This window comes from Rhinoraja longicauda, chromosome 10 (assembly GCF_053455715.1).
Source record: "Rhinoraja longicauda isolate Sanriku21f chromosome 10, sRhiLon1.1, whole genome shotgun sequence".
Classification (NCBI taxonomy): domain Eukaryota; kingdom Metazoa; phylum Chordata; class Chondrichthyes; order Rajiformes; family Arhynchobatidae; genus Rhinoraja; species Rhinoraja longicauda.
Window position 1 is genome coordinate 47,028,755 of NC_135962.1, and position 20,903 is coordinate 47,049,657.

At 43.7% G+C, this 20,903-nt stretch overlaps 1 protein-coding gene across 4 annotated transcripts in view; it reads right to left on the reverse strand.

The window, feature by feature from the left end:
- LOC144597442 (leucine-rich repeat transmembrane protein FLRT2) overlaps positions 1-20,903 on the reverse strand; it is an 87,221-nt gene that overhangs the window by 42,454 nt on the left and 23,864 nt on the right. The window lies entirely within an intron of this gene.

Consider the following 20,903-nt stretch of genomic DNA (forward strand, 5'->3'; position numbering starts at 1 on the left):
TTACTCTACTAATTTCGAGGAATTAAGCAACAAACTCTTTTGTTGATCCTAGCGGATCCCCTTAGATGAACACCTTTACATTCTGTTCTTACTCTAACAAATGCTTGACACAAGATTAACTTTCAGTTCACCTGAGTAATGTCACAGGGGAGTTTTTTTATTAAAAAAATCTTCCAGCCCATCATTTTAATTGGACTTTGGATAGTTTAGTCTCGTTTAGAGATACAGTGCGGAAACAGGCCATTCGGCCCACCCAGTCCCTGCTGACCAAACTAGGGACAACTTACAATTTTACTGAAGACAATTAACCTACAAACCTGTCCGTCTTTGAAGTGTGGGAGGCAACCGGAGCACCCGGGGAAAACCCACGCAGGTCACAGGGAGAACGTACAAACTCAGTACGGAGAGTGCCTGTAGTCAGGATCAAACCTGGGTCTCTGGTACTGTAAGGCATCAGCTCGACCACTGCGCCATTGTGCTGCCTTTGGTCAGGGAACGGTTCATGTTATCAGTGAGAGATAGAATAATGAAACAAATGTCAGCCTTTGGAGATACAGATTCCCTAAGGACTGCACCCACAATTTCTTCAGCATCTCAATAAATCTTTCAGTCAATCTACACTTCACGCTGCCTCGGAAAAGCAGCCAACATAATCAAAGACTTGTCCCATCCCAGTCATTCCTTCTTCTCCCTGCACACAACTGGCAGAAGGTAAAGAAACTTGAAAGCATGCACCACCAGACTTAGAAACATATTTTTTCCCTCTATTATCAGGCTTCCGGACGGTCTTTCTGCAAGCTAGGGTACTATATGGTTTATTTCTACCTTATTGTGGACATTGGACTTTGTCGATGGAATTGATACGCGACAGTGCTGAGAAACATATTCTGTAGTTCAGTTTAGTTTAATGTCACGTGTACAGAGGTACAGTGAAAAAAAAATTGTTGCATGCTAACCAGTCAGCAGAAAGACAATACATGATTACAATCGATCCATTTACAGTGTATAAGATACATGATACTCTGTATCTTCCCCTTTGCTCTATCTATTGTACAAGTTTGACTTGAAAATATTTATGTATAGTATTTCTGCTCCGTTTGGACAGCACACAAAACAAAGCCTTTCACTGTACCTCAGTACACGTGACAATAATAAACCTAAACCTGCAAACACTAATGTGTCGGAAGGAAATGCAGTTGCTGGTTTAAACCGAAGATAGACACAAAATGCTGGAGTAACTCAGAGGGACAGGCAGCATCTCTGAAGAGAAGGAATGGGTGATGTTTCAGTCTGAAGAACGGTCTCGAGCAGAAACGTCACCCATTCCTTCTCTCCAGAGATGCTGCCTGTCCCGCTGAGTTACTCCAGCATTTTGTGTCTATTTAAGAAAACACTAATATATTTTACCTGGTGTGATGTCAATTAATAAATCCAATGATGCCACCATAATTTTTACGGAAGATTGGGAAATATAGGGATGGAACCTTTGGTTTCACAGATTACGTTTCAATCTTGTTCCAGAACAAGGGGCCACAGTTTAAGAATAAGGGGTAGGCCATTTAGAACGGAGATGAGGAAGAACTTTTTCAGTCAGAGAGTGGTGAAGGTGTGGAATTCTCTGCCTCAGAAGGCAGTGGAGGCCAGTTCGTGGATGCTTTCAAGAGAGAGCTGGATAGAGCTCTTAAGGATAGCGGAGTGAGGGGGTATGGGGAGAAGGCAGGAACGGGGTACTGATTGAGAGTGATCAGCCATGATCGCATTGAATGGCGGTGCTGGCTCGAAGGGCTGAATGGCCTACTCCTGCACCTATTGTCTATTGTCTATTGTCTATTGATTTTAATCTTCTGATCTGAATTCAAGGCACTGTTAATCAGTCAGTCTGACTCACCATTAACCTCCCTCGTTCCTTGTGAACTGATTCGGCAATGGGTAACCTGATCGGAATAGGCAGTGAATCACAAACCTTGTTTTTGGCCTTTTTTTAGTTTTAAGATTCTGTCACAGGGTGTGAGAAATGCTGATCCTCAAGTAATCATTCATGAAAAGGTGGGGACAGGCCACTCCTCAAACTGCTACGGTCTGTGTGCTGAAGGCATCCTGATAGAAATACCTTTAAAAGTACAGTCAGAAGACGTGTCCCTCCCGAAACGTCGTCTGTCTATTTCTTTCCGCAGAAGGCAGCCAGTCCACTGTGTCCCTTCAGCAGTTTGGCTTTTGTTCAAGATTCCAGCATCTGCAGTCTCTTGTCATAAGGAATAGGAGTAGAATTAGGCCATTCAGCCCATCAAGTCTACTCCGCCATTCAATCATGGCTGACCTATCTCTCCCTCCTCGCCCCATTCATCTGCCTTCTCCCCATATCCTCTGACACCTGTTATAATCAAGAATCATATCTTTCTCTGCCTTAAAAATATCCACTGATTTGGCCTCCACAACCTTCTGTGGCAAAGAATTCCATAGATTCACCACCCTCTGACTAAAGAAATTTCTCCTCATCTCCTTCCTAAAAGAACGTCCTCTTGTATATCCATTTTACTATTCCAGTGCTGTTGGATTTAAGACTTAGAACCAACAGCAATTATAGAACAGCAACTCGGACACACAAGAAAGAGATGCTGTGATTTGGATCAAAAAACAAAGCACTGGAGGAACTCAGGAGGTCAAGCAGAATCTGTGATGGCAGAGGTATGGTCGATGTATTGGGTTAACACCCTGCGTAAGGATCTCAAACTGAAGTATAGGAGCTGTAGCTTCTATGATGGAGCCGTAGCTAAACAGGTAAGTGATGTTTAAGTCACGATGACCCTTGACTTGGAGGAAATATAGAGTTGGTTGGTGTTATCATGGTCCTATTGACAATGCCCATTTAGGTGGTTAAGGTAACAGATTTGGAAAGCATTTGGTGCAGGAGCCTAACAATTTGTTGACGGTGCACATTGTAGCCACTTTGCACCAATAAAGGAGTGAAGGGAATGGTGCAAGAGTGGAAGTTTACTTTGGCAGATCAGACAAAGGTGGGCTTCTTTATCAAAGATCTTCTTGCATGCAGGCAGTTCCTTGAGCCAGGTTCAGTTCCTGAGGACTGTTCTTAGGACCATTTGTCCATAAGTCATAAACATATGTTTTTGTATAGTTACCTGTATTGTAACAACCAACATACACTTACTATAATTATTTTACTTCATTGAATAATCTCCCTATCACAACCAATGATTAAAGTAATAGAATATATTCTGTATCAAGTCATTAATGAATTACCATGAAACATTGTTGTTGTTGTTGTTGTGACTATTATTATTATTATTATTATTATTATTATTACTACTAGCTTGAAAGTACTTCAAAAAATACTTTAATACTGCTACAGCTGCTGCCTCACAGCTCCAAAGAGGGTTCGACCTTGACCTTTTGTGCTGACTTTGTGGAGTTTGCATGCTCTCCCTGGTTCAGAGAATGGTTTTTCTCCAGGTGCTCCAATTTTCTCCTTCATCCCAAAGATGTGCGGGTTTGTTGGTGAATTGGCCTCTGGAAAATGCCCCTCGTGTGGAGGGAGTGGGTGTGGAAGTGGGATAACATAGAGTTAGTGTGGACAGGTGATCGATGGCTGGCGTGGGCAAAATGGCGTGTTTCCATGCCCGATCTTTCAAATAATCAATCAATCAATCAAAACTACGGGAGTGTTTGCGTGAAGTTGGATTTCAGTGAATCAGGAGATTCATTAACCGGGGAGCCCTTGTATCGAAGGGGCTGCGCTAAGCAGGTAAGTGATGAAATCCTGTCCCATTCCTCATTCATGCAGTTGATACCAGAAGGTTCACCAGATTAATCCCTGGGATGGCGGGAATTGCCTATGAGGAAAGACTGGATAGACTAGGCTTGTACTCGCTGGAATTTAGAAGACTGAGGGGGGATCTTATAGAAACATATAACATTCTTAAGGGGTTGGAGAGGCTAGATGCGGGAAGATTGTTCCCGATGTTGGGGGAGTCCAGAACCAGGGGTCACAGCTTAAGGATAAGGGGGAAGTCTATTAGGACCGAGATGAGAAAACATTTCTTCACACAGAGAGTGGTGAGTCTGTGGAATTCTCTGCCACAGAAGGTAGTTGAGGCCAGTTCATTGGCTATATTTAAGAGGGAGTTAGATGTGGCCCTTTTTGCTAAAGGGATCAGGGGGTATGGAGAGAAGGCAGGTACGGGATACTGAGCTGGATGATCAGCCATGATCGTATTGAATGGCGGTGCAGGCTCGAAGGGCCGAATGGCCTACTCCTGCACCTATTTTCTATGTTTCTATGATTCTATGATAGAAAGGCTTTGAGGAGTCTGAAAGAGATGCACTCATTGCTGAATTCAGGGTTTCAGCTTTGCTCTTGTAGCCACAGTATTTATATGGTTTAATGAAAGACTCCTTGAGTCCATACGGTAAACACACAAGTAGCCATGGAGATCAGAGCCAACCTAACGCCTTTATTTCTATAACACTCATTCTCGGCTATTAAAGACAATATTTATTGAGATGGACACCAAGCATTTTTCCTACTTAAATTATGATGGGAAAACTTATAAACAGCCTGCAGCTAATTTGTAACAAATGTCTGCATTTTACTGCTCGCCCTGAGCAAAACCAGCTGCTTTTAAGAATTTCAATAGCACAGGCCAGTCATCTTATGTTGTTTGTGTCCTTGGCCTCCTGAACTGGTCACTGTAAATAATATCTCCCATTGTGTTGGCATACAAGGCACTAATGCTGAGGTCAGAGATGCTTAGTGTTGAGAAACTGTAATGCCCAGGCAACACCCTCTTGTAAAAAAAATGTATCAAATCCAGTTTCGCATTTTAGAACTGGACAGAACACCTTTTCCACGATTCACTACGATTTTCATACAAGTTTTAAGTGCACATTATGGTTCTGCTTTATTTATTTCATTTAGTTTAGTTTTGAGATGCAGCGTGGAAACCGGCCCTTCACCCCCCCACCCCAAGTCTGCACCGACCGACCAGCGATCCCTGCACATTAACACTATGCTGCGCACGCCAGTGTCCATTTGACAATTTACACTTATACCAAGCCAATCAACCCACAAACCTGTCCGTCTTTGGAGTGTATGAGGAAACCGAAGATCGGAGAAAACCCACGCAGGCCACGGGGACAATAGACAATAGGTGCAGGAGTAGGCCATTCGGCCCTTCGAGCCAGCACCGCCATTCAATGTGATCATGGCTGATCATTCTCAATCAGTACCCCGTTCCTGCCTTCTCCACATACCCCCTGACTCCGCTATCCTTAAGAGCTCTATCCAGCTCTCTCTTGAATACATTCAGAGAATTGGCCTCCACTGCCAATTCTGGAGAACGTACAAACTCCATGCAGACAGCGCCCGTAGTCGGGATCGAGCCTGGATCTCTGGTGCTGCAAGTGCTGTAAGGCAGCAACTCCATCACTGCGCCACCATGCCACCCTTCTTGCACCTCTTTCCTCATTTGTGGGGTGCAAGAACTTAACCTTCCATTCCTCCCTATTTTATTTATTTACAGTGGAATGGTGATTCTGTGGTAAAGATGCACAGAACACAAGGAAAGAGGAGAAGGTGATGGATCCATAAGGCATGCAAGCAGGCCCTTTAGCTCCATTCATCAGTCAATCAGACCACTCAAGCCTGCCCTGCCATTCAATATGATCATGGCTGATCTACGCTGGCCTCAACTCCTGTGCCAGTACCCGATAACTCTCAATCTTTCAAATATTTATCTCTCCATCTTAAATGTTTCTAATTTTCCTGCCTGCACCACCCTCTGTGGCTGAAAAACAATCAGAAGTTCAAGGAAAGCAATGTTTCTCCAGTGGCTTCTCGCCAGCAAAAACAATCTCCAAATTATTCTTCGTTGTGCTCCCTCAGCACCGAGACTCATGAAGAGTTGGCCTGTGGGGATGCGATTAGTTCCAATGCAAATACGGCATTGCAATTTCTCCCTCCACCTTCAAGTGCTCGAACCCCTAATTTAAAGGGACCCCGCCGCTTTGTCTGAAGAAGGGTCTCAACCCAAAACGTCATCTACTCCTTTTCTCCACAGATGCTGCCTGACCCGCTGAGTTACTCCAGCTTTTTGTGTCTATCTTCACCACTTTGGATAAGTGGGTACTTTAGTTGAGTCCCTGCCTTCTCATTGCAATAACATGGTGGTAGTACGGCAGCCTGGCCAATGTTGAAGTCGTTGCGACCTCTTCAGTTTAGTTTAGTTTAGTTTAGATACAGTGCGGAAACAGGCCCTTTGTCCCACCGACCAGCAATCCCCGCACACTAACACTATCCTACACACACTGGGGGACAATTTACAATTTTACTATGCCAATTAGCCTACAAGCGCATACACGTTTGGAGTGTGGAGGGAAACCAAAGCTCATGGTCTCTGACACTGCAAGGCAGCAACTCTACTGCTGCGCCCATATTAGAGGCAACCAAAATGAGAATTGATCATTTAATTATGTTTATTCAAGTAATGTTTCAAAGATCAATGTTAAAAGTGTCTATGACACATGAATTAACAAACCTCGTTAATTTGCATCAAACAGTAAAGTCTGATTCAATTTTAATCATTGGATTTTTTTGTGGGGGTGAGGAGATGGAGGCTCATGATGGCGACGTGAAAGCTCCGTGCAACTGCCTTTGGCTGCAACCATGAATCGGAAAAGTAGGAGGCCATTCATCCCGTTGTGTCTCTCCCAGCTCGCAGCAAAAGTAATCTAATTAGTTCCATTTCCCCATACTCCTTCCTGGCAGCCGCACAAATTTCCACTGTAATTAAGATTTCCAATTAACATCTTGAGCAGCTCCATTCACTTTATTGGCATTATTGTTCAATCTCTTCTACCTGATGTAATTCACAGTCCCTGACTGTGTGGTTTCAGTTGTTTCGCGGAAGAGGCCCACAGATAAACGTCGGGATGATTTAAAGTTTTTACAAGGCAACAAAATATTATTAATGGCACATGAAGCCATTGGTAATGAAAAGAAACCAATAAAAAGGTATGCCTCTAAATCAGCCACTTCTTAAGACTGTGAAGCATGAGGTGCATGTTAGATTAATATCATTAGGATATAAATAATAACTACAGTCACCGTGGGCACTGAATATTTATGTGGCTACCTGAGCACTGCAGAAAACTTCCCAAAAATTATTTTTCACAGAGTTAAGTATTAAGGGCGGCCACGGTGGCGCAGCGGTAGAGTTGCTGCCTTACAGCGCTTGCAGCGCCGGAGACCCAGGTTCGATCCCAACTACGGGTGCTGTCTGAACAGAGTTTGTATGTTCTCCCCGTGACTGCATGGGTCTTCTCCAAGATCTTGAGTTTCCTCCAAAGACGTACAGGCATGTAAGTTAATTGGCTTGGTGTATGTGCAAATTGTCCCTAGTGTGTGTAGGGTAGTGTTAATGTGCAGGGATCGCTGGTCGGTGCAGACACGGTGGGCTGAAGGGCCTGTTTCCTCGCTGTATCTCTAAACTAAACTAATCTCAGGCTTTGGTTTTCTTCCTTGCTCGGCCTAACTGCATCTGACTGTTAGTTGGGGTGGATTCAGTTCATGAACAAGGAGTCAGGCAAAGATAATGACTGGCGTCTGAAGGACATGGATGGAAAAAATCTCCCATCCCAGGCCAGCATTTTCGGATTAGATAAAACATAATGCAGGCACAAGACTGCCATTGATTTTTTCAAGCCCCCTTCTGATGGGCATTCAATAAGTATTGCCGCAGGGCAGATGCAGCCAGCTAGCTGAAAACGTGCGCTTTATTTATCTTTTGCAAAGAAAAAAAAATCAGATGTCCTCTGGTGATTTCTTCCGGCTCAAAGGATTTAATGATTTTGTTAGCTCTTTGCAGTTGGTGGAATGTACAACGCCAAAGGAGATAGATAGTCAATGATCATGATTTATGCAATCATATTTGAGGCTCTGCCATTTGACTCAAAGTGTAGCAAGTTTGCCCTGCATCACATATGAAGCAGAGAAACCAACACAGACCAGTTAGGGCAAATTGTCTGGTTATTTACATTATATTCTACATAATTGTGTATCATTACAAGCCATTTGCAATAATTTCACCAATTTTTGGTGACTAACCCACAACAACCCTTTTTTCCCGTCCTCTTCCACCTATATCCCTTCCTCTGACTTCATATTTTGCAACTCCTTATCTCAGAGCCTTTTGTTTTCTTCTGATCTCTGGCTTTTGTTCACCGATCTAATCACTCCCCCCCACCCCGCCAGCCTACGTCTCTTCCAGCTTTCTCCCCCTACTACAACCAACTTGAAGTTGGGTCCTGACCCAAAACGTTGCTTATCCAGAGATGTTTGCTTGACCAGCTTGGTCACTCCAGCATTTTGTGTCTTTTTCTGCAGTTCCTTGTGTCTACATTTGCAAGCCCACTTGCTGACACCAATACTGTGCAGATACAGCATCAGCATCTTCCATATAATAAAAGCATTATGCTGATGTAATTAAGCCGAGTACTTAGTGCACAATGCAGATATTCCTCCAGAAAATTGCATGCGTCTTACTGTCTGGAGTGGCAGCATGGTTTTGCCAATATTCGGTCAATTTTCTGCTTTGTAAATCACACTGTCTTCACTTAGAATGGATCAGTGCAAACATATTGTTCAGTAATAATGTTATTGATTTGGTGGTAGCATGCCAACCTGACATTCCAACACAATGCTGCCACATCCAAAATGACTTTTTAGTTTAGTTTAGTTTAGTTTAGAGATACAGAGTGGAAACAGGTTGCTTCGGCCCACCGAGACCACGATGCACAACAAAACCCAGCACAATAACAGTATCCTTCACACTAGGAATACAATTTTAGCAAGCCAATTAACCTACAAACCTGTACGTCTTTGGAGTGTGGGAGGAAGCCAGAGCACGCGGAGAAAACCCACGTAGGTCACACGGAGAACGTACAAACTCTGTACAGACTGCACCCGTAGTCAGGATCGAACCCGGGCCTCTGGCGCTGTAAGGGAGCAACTCTACTGCTGCGCCACCACCGTGCTACCCCTCCAATTTTGATTATGTGTTAAATAATTTCCCAATTAACTTGCTCATTCTAATAACATTTATGTTTAGAATTGTCCTGAGGGGAAAAAAAAAGACAAGCTCGGTTCAGTCCCAATCAGTGGGGGGGGGGGGGGGGGGGGGGGGACCTCTTGTGTATTCCTCATTGATACTTACTGAAATAGACAAAAATGTGGCCAGTTGCAAGTGATGATTCATTCGGATGAGTTGGACTCTTGTCTGTAAATGTGTGCATAATTGTGTTGCCTGGCACTCTTTGGCATAATGTACAATCACAGCTTCCTGTACCGAAACTCAAGTTTGCACTATTTGATGCAAACAGTGCTAAATTATCTTGGCTTGTTAATTCATGAGTCAGCCATTGCTTGCATAGGATTCTTTGTTTAGATGCATGTAAAGACTGAAGGAACGAGACAGCAGTTTAACTCATTAACGCCGCTTTATATAAAAGAGTCCAGAGTTACTGTCAACATCATTCAGGTGTCTCTTGGTTACATGAGGGTTTCCTTGCATTACTTGCAAGGACCTGTTGACCTGATTTGACATGATCTGGTGACCAGGTCTTTACTTTTCATCACCGCATTAATTGTCTGCAATTCCTCTTTTCATCTTTCACCTTTTGACAAGTGTCAGAGTGATAGCGTCTAAAACTAAAGCAGCACTAAGATTCTGCACAAACTAATGACGCAATTTCACCAGGAGGAAGGTCTCAAACAAGGGGACAAAACGGCAAGAAAAGCCGGTGGTTAGTTAAAACTGAAGTACGCAGAAATGTATCTTTGCAGAGTGCTGTGAACTCTGGAATTCTCTGCCCAGGTGGGTGGTGGAAGCTGGATCACTAGGTGTATTTGAGGTGAATATAGACAAATGTTTGCTAGATTGAGGAATGGAAGAGACGAAGAATCGAGGCCAGCATCAATGGTTGGTAGTGTAGCGTAGCTGGTAGAGCTGCTGTTTCATCGCACCAATGACCTGGGTTCAATCCTGATCTCGGGTACTGTGTGTGTGGAGTTTGCATGTTCTCCACTTGACCTCTGAGTGCTCTGGTTTCCTTCCATAACCCAAAGATGTGCAGGTTAGTAGGTTAATTGGACTCTTTACATTTTCCCTCGTGTGTAGGGAGTGGATGTAAAAATGGGGTAACATAGAACTAGTGCGAATGGTTGACTGATGGTCAGCATGGAATCGATGGGTCAAAGGGCCTCTTTTTTTTAGTATAGAACACAGAATAGCACAGCACAAGAACGGGCCCTTTTTAGATTTAGATTTAGAGATACAGCGCAGAAACAGGCCCTTCGGCCCACCGGGTCCGCGCCGCCCAGCAATCCCCGTACATTAACACTATCCTACACCCACTAGGGACAATTTTTTATTTTATTTTTAACATTTGCCCAGCCAATTAACCTACAAACCTGTACGTCTTTGGAGTGTGGGAGGAAACCGAAGATCTCGGAGAAAACCCACGCAGGTCACGGGGAGAACGTACAAACTCCGTACAGTACAGCACCCATAGTCAGGATCGAACCCTAGTCTCGGGCGCTGCATTTGCTGTAAGGCAGCAACTCTACCGCTGCGCCACCGTGCCACACTTTGGCCCACAATGTCCATGCTGAACATGAAGCCAAGGCCATCTCTTATCTACCTGCGCGTAATCCATATCCCTCCATAACCATATACCCATCCACAGGTGTCTTAAATGGCACTATTATATCTGCCTCAACAACCAACCCTGGCAGTGTATTCCAGGCCCTCACCACCCTCTGTGTATAAAAAGTTGTCTCGCGCATCTCCTTCAAACCTCTCCCCTTTTACCTTAAAGCTATGCCTAGTAGCATTTAACTTTTGCATCCTGGGAAAAAGGTTCTGTCTACCCCCCTTTTCTTTACAGTATTTTTCAATCAGTCAATCTAATGTTGGGGACAGATTTGAGGGCCTGATAACCTGCTCTTTGTCCTCTTTTCTTGTGCACTTGTCTCGGTTAACAGCATTTAATAATTACGAGGATGACGTGAGTTGTTTGCAATAGGCAAATCTGCCCTGGGTGCCAATGGGCAATGTGCCACAGCCAACATTACGTGTAGGAAGGAACTGCAGATGCTGGTTTGCACCGAAGATAGACACAAAACGCTGGAGGAACTCAGCGTGACAGGCAGCATCTGTGGAGAGAAGGAACGGGTGACATTTCGGGTCGAGACCCTTCTTCGGACTGAACAACATTACCCTCGAGTCGATATATTTTGCTGATATCTCTGGTATTCAACTTTCTCTTGGTCTTTACTTTCAGTCAAATATCAAAGGCTTGCAGTTTACACATGGAGCTAATAATGTAATACAGTGTACGTTTTATCTGCCATGCGATCAATTGAAGAGAATTTTGCCTCGTCACAGAATTAAAGTGATTTAAGTGGCCAACTCATTCTCTGAAAAAGTCACCTTGTTCTTTCCAACTTATTGTAATAACGCCTGTCTTTTAATTTATTTTGTAAAATAGAATTTGCAGTACAAAAGTATAAAAGATTCTATGGTTACAAAAAGGTCTGGCAATTTGCAGAGACCATGGTAGCGAGAAGAACTGGGGTCTAGAAATGTTTGATAGCATTAAATATGGATTCTGAAATTATTCTTATGTGTTGTAATTAATTTATTAGCCAAGTGTGACTATAATGTGCAATTTGCAGCCAGATAGAGAAGTGAAAAGCATAAATAAGCCTAAGGGAAGGGCGGGGAGAGAGACACCGATAGACAAGATGACGAAAGCATACAGGACGTAAAGGCTGACACAGACCAGTCTGTTGTCCGTCCTTTGGATTCTGTGCAAGTCATTGAATGGCTGGAGGCTGCTTCAGTGCCTCCTCCTATTCCCACTGACAATTATTAAGTCATGACTCAGTGATGGCCCAGTGGCAGAACTACTGCCTTACAGCACCAGAGGCCCGGGTTTGATCCTGACCTTGTGCTCTGTCTGTGTGAAGTTTGCACATTCTCCCTGTGCCCGCCTGGGTTTTCTCCTGATGCCCCGGTTTCTCCCACGTCTAAAAGACATGCGTGTTTGTAGGTTAATTTCCCTCTGTAAATAGCCCCTAGTGTGTGGGGCGTGGTTGCGAAAGTATGATAACACAGAACAAGTGTAAACAGCTGATCGATGGCTTATTTTAGTTTAGTTTAGTTTATTTATTATAACATGTACCAGGGTACAATAGACAATAAGTGCAGGAGGAGGCCATTCGGCCCTTCGAGCCAGCACCACCATTCAATGTGATCATGGCTGATCATTCTCAATCAGTACCCCGTTCCTGCCTTCTCCCCATACCCCCTGACTCCGCTATCCTTAAGAGCTCTATCTAGCTCTCTCTTGAATGCATTCAGACTGATCATGCCCAATCAATACCCCGTACAGGGGTATGTGTACAGAGTACTGCACAGGTTTCTGTACAGTAAAGAGCTTTTTTTTTGCCTGCTGTCTAGTCAGCGGATAGGCTATACATGATTATAATCACGCACAGTGTACAGTTACAAGATAAAGGGAACAATGTGCATGCAAAGTCCAGTAAAGTAGTTAGCACGGACTCGGTGGGCCGAAGGGCCTTGTTTTCATGCTGTATCTCTAAACCTGCTATTTAGACCTAAACCTACAGAAAGAGTGGTGGAGCTGCTGATTATAAATCTAGATCATCACCAAGCTGAAAAGGAATGGTTAACACACTGTGCAACATGTTAAGTGGAATACTTTGAGATTATTTCATAATGTGGTGCTCTTATTTTCGACCTTCAATCAACAACCATGGAAATCGGGAATTAGCATTATCCAAGTCTGTGATCAAAACTCCATTCAAAAACACTTTCCCCATTAGAAGTAGCATTGAATAAACGTCACTCCCTCCACACTATAATCCAATCGCCACATTGATTTTGATTACGGAAGTAGAACTTTGAGAACTTTCCTCTTTGGACCTAATTGGAAACAGTAGGGATGAACTCGAAACTAATGATTGCAGCTAAGAATTCCAAGCCAAGACAGAGCGACGTTTTACAGGTCTTTGGAGAGGCTGCACTTAAAAGCATTTCATGCTGTTCTGGTTGCCGCATTACGGAAAAATGTGGAGGATTTGAAGAGGGTGCAGAAGAGGGTATACCAGGATGATGCCCAGATTAGTAGCTATTAGCTATAAGGAGTGATTGTTTAATCTGGAGCATCGGAGGTTGAGTATATAAATTTATGAGGTATAAATAGGCTAGGCAGTCAGAATTTATTTTTCTCCAGGGTGGAAAAGTCAAAGACCAGAGGTCATAGCTATAAGGTGAAAGGGGCAAAGTTTAAAAGGGATGTGCAGGGCAAGGTGGAGATGGATGCCTAGAACGTTCTGTCAGGGGTGGTGGTGGAGATAGATATGATAGTGGCATTAACTTTACACATGGATAAGCAGTCTGAAGAAGGGTCTTCACCCGAAACGTCACCTATTCCTTCTCTCCATAGATGCTGCATGTCCCACTGAGTTACTCCAGCATTTTGTGTCTATCTTCAGTGTAAACCAGCAGTTCCTTCCTACACATATGGATCACATGCAGCCCAAAGAAATGAACTTATCTTGGCACAATTATTTAGGCCTAAATGGCATGTTCTCGTGCTGTACTTTTCCGTGTTCTATGTAATCTTCATCTAAGGAATCACCGTGATCTCTTTAACAATGGTTTAACTTAAGCAATGAGGTTGGATGTAAACAGGGGTATAGATTGCCAAATATTTCTGTAAAGTTTAGTTTAGTTTATAGATACAGCGCGGAAACAGGCCTTTCGGCCCACCAAGTCTGTGCCGACCAGCGATCTCCTCACACTTTCACAGTATAACACTGTCACACTAACACTATGGATAGGACAGGTTTGGAGGGATATGGACCAAGCGCAGGCAGGTGAGTCTAGTGTAGCTGGGACATGTTGGCCGGTGTGGGCAAGTTGGGCCGAAGGGCTTGTTTCCACACCATATCATTCTATGTGTCTCTGACTACCCGACACACTCTAGGAACAATTTACAATTTTAACCAAAGCAAATTAACCTACAAACCTGTGCGTCTTTGGAGTGTGGGAGGAAACTGGAGATCCCGGAGAAAACCCACGCAGGTCATGGGGAGAACTTTACAAACTTGGTACAGACAGCACCCCGTAGTCAGGATCGAACCTGGGTCTCTGGCTTTGTAAGACAGTAACTCTACCGCTGTGCCAACGTGCCGCCCCATTCAGGCAAACGTTTTTAAGAAACGACCAATCCAAAAGTTTATATTTTGCACAGTCTCCCAAAGATCAATTGAATGTTACATCATTTCCCCAGGACTTGTCGTCGATAATAATCAGGGGTGGAGTTAGGCAAGAGTCAGTTTGAGGAGGGGAAGAGGGGTCGTTGGGAAAAAGTTCGCTAAATGTTGAATTCTCAAGGAGAAGGCAACATTCTTTGTTGAGAGTGGATGTTTTTGTGGCAGAACATGAAAGAGTCTGAGACCTTACACCCACCTGACTCTCAAAAATCCCCAAAATATCCCCAGTGACCACAATTGGCCTTGATTTCAGGATTGTGGAAAGCAATAAAGTGGTATTAAGCTTAAAATGTTCAACTTTGTCTTACTTTTCAGGATGTGGAATTTCTTTGATCTCTGCAGCAAAGTAATAACATTTCTACCCGGAGGTTGATAATATTATTGGTATTACTTGCAGCCAAGTATTTATCCAGCTCTCTCTCTTGCAACCCCAGAGCTAACAAACTCCACTACCCTTCTTGGAGAGGGGGGGGGGGGGGGGGGTGCCATGAGGAGAGTGGAATGTTAATATTAATTATTAGGGGGATTTGAGGTGAACTGAGATCCCCTTCATAGTTTTAGTTTCAAGGGCTGCGGTCCAAGTTAAACAAATGTGCATTATTATTAAAGCCTGTTGGTGTTTAGAAACCAGTGAGCTACTTCCATCTATTGGAGACTAAAGCAGATCTCGCATCCAGAGCCACAAGAGCAACTGTGATTCTGTGACACCTTTCAGTGAATCCACATCAATGCCTTTATGTAGAGTTGAATGCCCCGAGCATTCCAATTACAACCTGGTCAATGACCAGCAGATCATGAAAATAAAGGAAACGCAACGCCTGTGTGGAGTTTGCATGTTCTCCCCATGAGTGCATGGGGTTCTTCTGCGTCCTTCGGTTCCCTCCCATATACCTAAGATGTGCGGGCTTTCCGGTTAATTGGCTTCTGTAAATTTGCCCGAGTGAGCAGGGAGTGGAGGAGGAAGTGGGAGATCGTAGAACTGGTGTGAAGGGGGTGATCAATGGTCGGCATAGACTTGGTGGGCCAAAGGGTCTGTTTCCATGTTGTGTCTTCTATCAATTAATCTCTCCTGTCTTCCATCCTATCTCCGTCCTTCCCTTTATACAGTGCCTACTATCCTAGTGTGAACTAAACTAAACAGATGCTGGAATCTTGAGCTCACAATAACAAATTGCCAGAGGAACTCAACATGCCAGACGGCATCTGTGGAGGGGAATTGTCAGGTGACGTTTTCATAAGTTGATAAGTCATAGGGACAGAATTAGGCCATTCGGCTCATTGAGTCTACTCCGCCATTCGATCATGGCTGATCTATTTTCCCTATGAACCCCATTCTCCTGCCTTCTCCCCATAATCTTTGACACTCTTACTAATCAAGAACCTGTCCATCTCTGCTTTAAAAATACATCATGTATTTGGGCCTACACAGCTGTCTATGCCAATGAATTCTACAGATTCACCACCCTCTGCCAAATGAAATCCCCCCTCACCTCCTTTCTAAAGGTACGTCCATTTATTCTGAGGCTGTGCGCTTTGGTCCGAGACTCTCCCACCAGTGGAGTTTTGGGTTGGGACCCAAGTGAAGGTTGTTTCCTCTTACATGATCTCAGATCCATCCCAGTATTTGATAAATCACACATTTCATATTAACAAGTTCTCTTCAATAGATAGGGAGAGTTCTTCCTCACTTTTGATATTTTTGCCCAGCTAGCCTGGACACATGGCTGATCTAACCCACTACATGACCACTGTATCTCCAAGCTTATTTTGTCCAGATGTAAACAACTGGATCAACAAGCCCACATTCCCTAAAGACCCATGTTGCATCCACAGAACGAGGCTTTGGCCCTGTACCCTGAGGTCCCAGCCTGATACTAATGGCTTTTGAACTATCTTCAAATGTTTCTTGTAATCAGAAAAAAAATGTAAAGCTACCCAGATAGATACGAAAAGAATATTCAACTTAAAATGCTAACAAATAACTTAACACAACATAATTTATTTCTTGATTAGTACAAGTGTCAGGGGTTATGGGGAGAAGGCAGGAGAATGGGGTTAGGAGGGAGAGATCGATCAGACATGATTGAATGGCATAGACTTGATGGGCCAAATGGCCTATGATCTTACGATCACTTATGATAAAATAACTTGAACATATGCAATATTCCATATGACACCATTCAAAGGAACATTCTTGCTTAGTAAAGGTGTCAGGGGGTATGGGGAGAAGGCAGGAGAATGGGGTTGAGAGGGAAAAATAGATCAGCCATGATTGAATGGCAGAGTAGACTCGATGGGATGAAGGGCCTAATCCTGCTCCTGTTCCTTAGGAAGTTATGAATGGGGCCTTTGTTTGGTTGCAGAGCAGGTTGTCAGATGTGCATGTTTTGGATCACAGATTCACCTTGTACTTCCAGGTTTGGCTACGCATATTATTTTCTATCTCCAGTTCCATGAGTGCTCTATGTGATCAATCCAGATCCCCTTGGCAAGAAACGCCCTTAAAGATTCACCCTGTCGTTGTCGACAGCATTGTTGCCTCTGCATTCAAAAGCTGCAGTGTAATACCAAAGATGTACTGCACCGGCAGCAATTCAGTTTAGTTTTAGTTTAGTTTAGAGATACAGCACCGAAAAAAGGCCCTTTGGTCCACCGATTTTGCTCCGACCAGCGAGCCCCGTACACTAACACTATCTTACTCCAAGTTAGGGACAATTTACAATTATACCTAGCCAATTAGCCTAGAAACCTGTATGTCTTCGGAGTGTGGGAGGAAACCGGAGATGCCGGAGAAAACCTTCACAGGTCACGGTGAGAACGTACAAACTCTGTACAAACAAGCACCCATAGTCAGGATCGAACCCGGGTCTCTGGCGCTATAAGGCAGCAACTCTACCTCTGCGCCACCGTGCCGCCCAATCCAAGCCTTAACCAATATGATCAGGTAGCATTCGATGACTCAAGATACTGCAGATACTGGAATCTTGGGCAAAGCACAAAGTGCTGGAGGAACTCAGTGGATCAGATAGCCTCTGGAGAGGGGATGGACAGGTAACGTTTTGGGCTGGGATCCTTCTTTGGAAGACTGATTTCCAAGACCACCAGCGAATAAGATAAAGAACTCTTATTAAGCTATTCCACCTGTGGTTCTACAGCCTATACACTTCACGCTACCAATTATATGCTGTAACTGTCTCCTAATATATAGCACTACTAACGTCTGAAGCTTTGCACAGTATTTCTGAACTAGAAACACAGAAAGTTCATGTTCGAATCTACTGGTATGATTTTACAGTATTTCTTTCTATTACACATTTGAGATGGGATTCAGTATTCCCAATGAGTCAACTTCGTTTCAGTACTTGCCATTTGGTGTTTGTGCATCTCATCAACACGGTTACTTCTCTGAACATCTATTTCTTTAATGGACAGGGAATTGTTCAGTTATGAAGTGTGATCATAGTCCTTGCTTAAAAAATGGACTTCCAAAATCTCCAACAGACTGCAATGATCATATTAGGAGAATAGGTTCCAAGAATCTAAATGGAGGGATCAAAACCAAAGACCTTCGGACATAGGAGCAGAATTCAGGCAGTCAGCCCAGAGTCTACTCTGCCACACAATCATGGTGATCTATTTTTCCCTCTCAACCCCATTCTCCTGCCTTCTCCCTATAATCTTTGATGCCCTTCCTAATCAACTAGCTATCAATTTCCAGTTTAAAAAAATACCCATTGTCTCGGCCTCCACACCCGTCTGTGGCAGTGAATTCCAGCGTTTCACCAGCCGAAGCTAAGATGTGCTTACGCTCAGGATTTTGTATTGATAGGTTGTGAACTTTTATGTCTTGCAGATGGCTCCATAAACCAAACCAAGTCTCAATTTAATCTGCTGATCAAGAATTACTCTGCTTGTTCATATCTGGAGGATTAGCACCTTGCTCTACTTTGATGGCATGTGTGGTTTAGCACGAAAGACAATATATGTTTTCACTGCCTCCAGACAGGCTGAGTAGAAAAGAAGATTAAGCAGTTCAGATGCGGTTTTGCGGATGTGGAAATAAGATTTGCCAAGTATTTGGAATGAGGTTTTGAGACCTTTTAAAAATACTGGAATGCAGCAAGCTTAGTAAAACAGAGCAGGATTACAATTTGTCCTCTTGATTAAAATAGTTGACATGTACGCTAAAGAAAAAAGATCATTGCTGACTGCTCTACAAATTAGGTTTGCATGCAGGCTTTACACACTACATGATCTTCATTTTAAATAACATCTTCGGTGTATCAAAATGCCACAAGGCCAATTGTCAGAAATATTACCACCAAAATGTAATCCCCAGCACTTGAGACATCAAAGCTGAGAAACTAAAACTTAAGAAATGTCTTAAAACTTGGTCGTATGGCTAAAAGGAAAGTGGGATGAATTCACAGAAAGGTTTGTGGGTGGAGGTTTGGACATGGGTAGGGGAAGTATTCAGCAGGAACGGTGAATTAATTACATTGCGGATGATCAATAAATATATAAAGTATAAGAAAATAACTGCAGATGCTGGTACAAATCGAAGGTATTTATTCACAAAATGCTGGAGTAACTCAGCAGGTCAGGCAGCATCTCGGGAGAGAAGGAATGGGTGACGTTTCGGGTCGAGACCCTTCAGTCTGAAGAAGTGTCTCGACCCGAAACGTCACCCATTCCTTCTCTCCTGAGATGCTGCCTGACCTGCTGAGTTACTCCAGCATTTTGTGAATAAATATATAAACGCAGAAATGGTCCATGGTGTCCCTGTAACCATCACTGATATTTACTTCGTACCAAGCCCTACATCCCCTCTTATGCACACAACCTTCCTTTCATTTCTGCAGTCAATTATTCAATCATGGGAAAAATAGATCGGGTAATCGCACAGAGTGCCCAGAGTGGGGGAAATCAGGAACCAGAGGACATAGGTTTAAGGTGAAGGGGGAAGATTTAATAGGAGCCTGAGGGGTAACTTTTTTTACACAAAGGGTGGTGGGTGTATGGAACGAGCTGCCGGAGGAGGTATTCGAGGCAGGTACAATCACAATGTTTAAGAGATATGTAGACAGGTACATGGATAGGATCGGTTTAGAGAAATATGGACCAAACGCAGGCAGGTAGGACCAATGTAGATTCAACATGTTGGTCAGTGTGGGCAAGTTGGGCCGAAGGGCCTGTTTCCACACTGTATGACTCTATCCACTTTCCACATGAATGCATCCAAGCTTATTAGCTCAATTACTCTGTGGGGGAAGGTTTCCTGCAACCTAATAATTCTCAGGGAAAACCAAGAATGTTCCTTCAAATTCCTTATTTATTCGAGACTTCATGATTTCCAATCCTCACAAGGAAACGCCAGATGTGGGGTGAAATATGGAACCTTTCGCTCATGACCCACGTCGTATAGTACACTTTAAATGCAGGGGATGGTTTGTCTACAGTAGAATAGACTTCATAAGATCATACTCAGCCATTCAATCATGTCTGATCTATCTCTCCCTCCTCACCCCATTCTCCTGCCTTCTCCCCATAACTTTACTAAGGTGCATTGCTCGCTTAATAAGGTAGTCAGTTGACACTACAGCAGTTATTAATCATTCAAATGAATAGGTATAGGTGAAGTGTGATGCTTTTTTTCCCCATTTAGTTTAAAGATACAGGGTGGAAACAGGCTCTTCGGCCCACCAAGTGCATGCCAAACAGCGATCCCCGCACACGACCACTATCCTTTACACACTAGGGAGAATTTAAAATGTTACCAAGCCAATTAGCCTGCAAACTTGTATGTGCTTGGAGTGTGCCAGGAAACCAGAGCTCCTGGAGAAAACCCACACAGGTCACGGGGAGAACATACAAACTCTGTACAGATAGCGCCCATAGTCAAGATCGAACCTGTCAGGGTCTCCAGCACTGCAAGGCAGCAACTCTACCGCTGCGCCACCGTGTGTGTCCGATTCCTAATATGCAACACCTGGAGGCAGTGGAGGCCAATTCTCTGAATGCATTCAAGAGAGAGCTAGATAGAGCTCTTAAGGATAGCGGAGTCAGGGGGTATGGGGAGAAGGCAGGAACGGGGTACTGATTGAGAATGATCAGCCATGATCACATTGAATGGCGGTGCTGGCTCGAAGGGCCGAATGGCCTCCTCCTGCACCTATTGTCTATTCAGGTTAGAGGCATGAATCATGATATCAACTATAATCTGAACATCCGCCTTTCGAAATAAATTGTTAATTTTAGCCAGGATATACAATGCAAATTAGATGGGTTAGACTGCAAAATATTCAAATTGGAATTATAAAATAGTTACATGTTGGAAAAGGGTAATTTGATATTCTCTCTCTCTCTCTCTCTCTCTCTCTCTCTCTCTCTCTCTCTCTCTCTCTCTCTCTCTCTCTCTCTCTCTGTCACGTCACCCATTCCTTTTCTCCAGAGATGCTGTCTACCTTCGATTTAAACCAGCATCTGCAGTTCCTTCCTTCACATTTTGTCCGCTCCACTGTGAAAT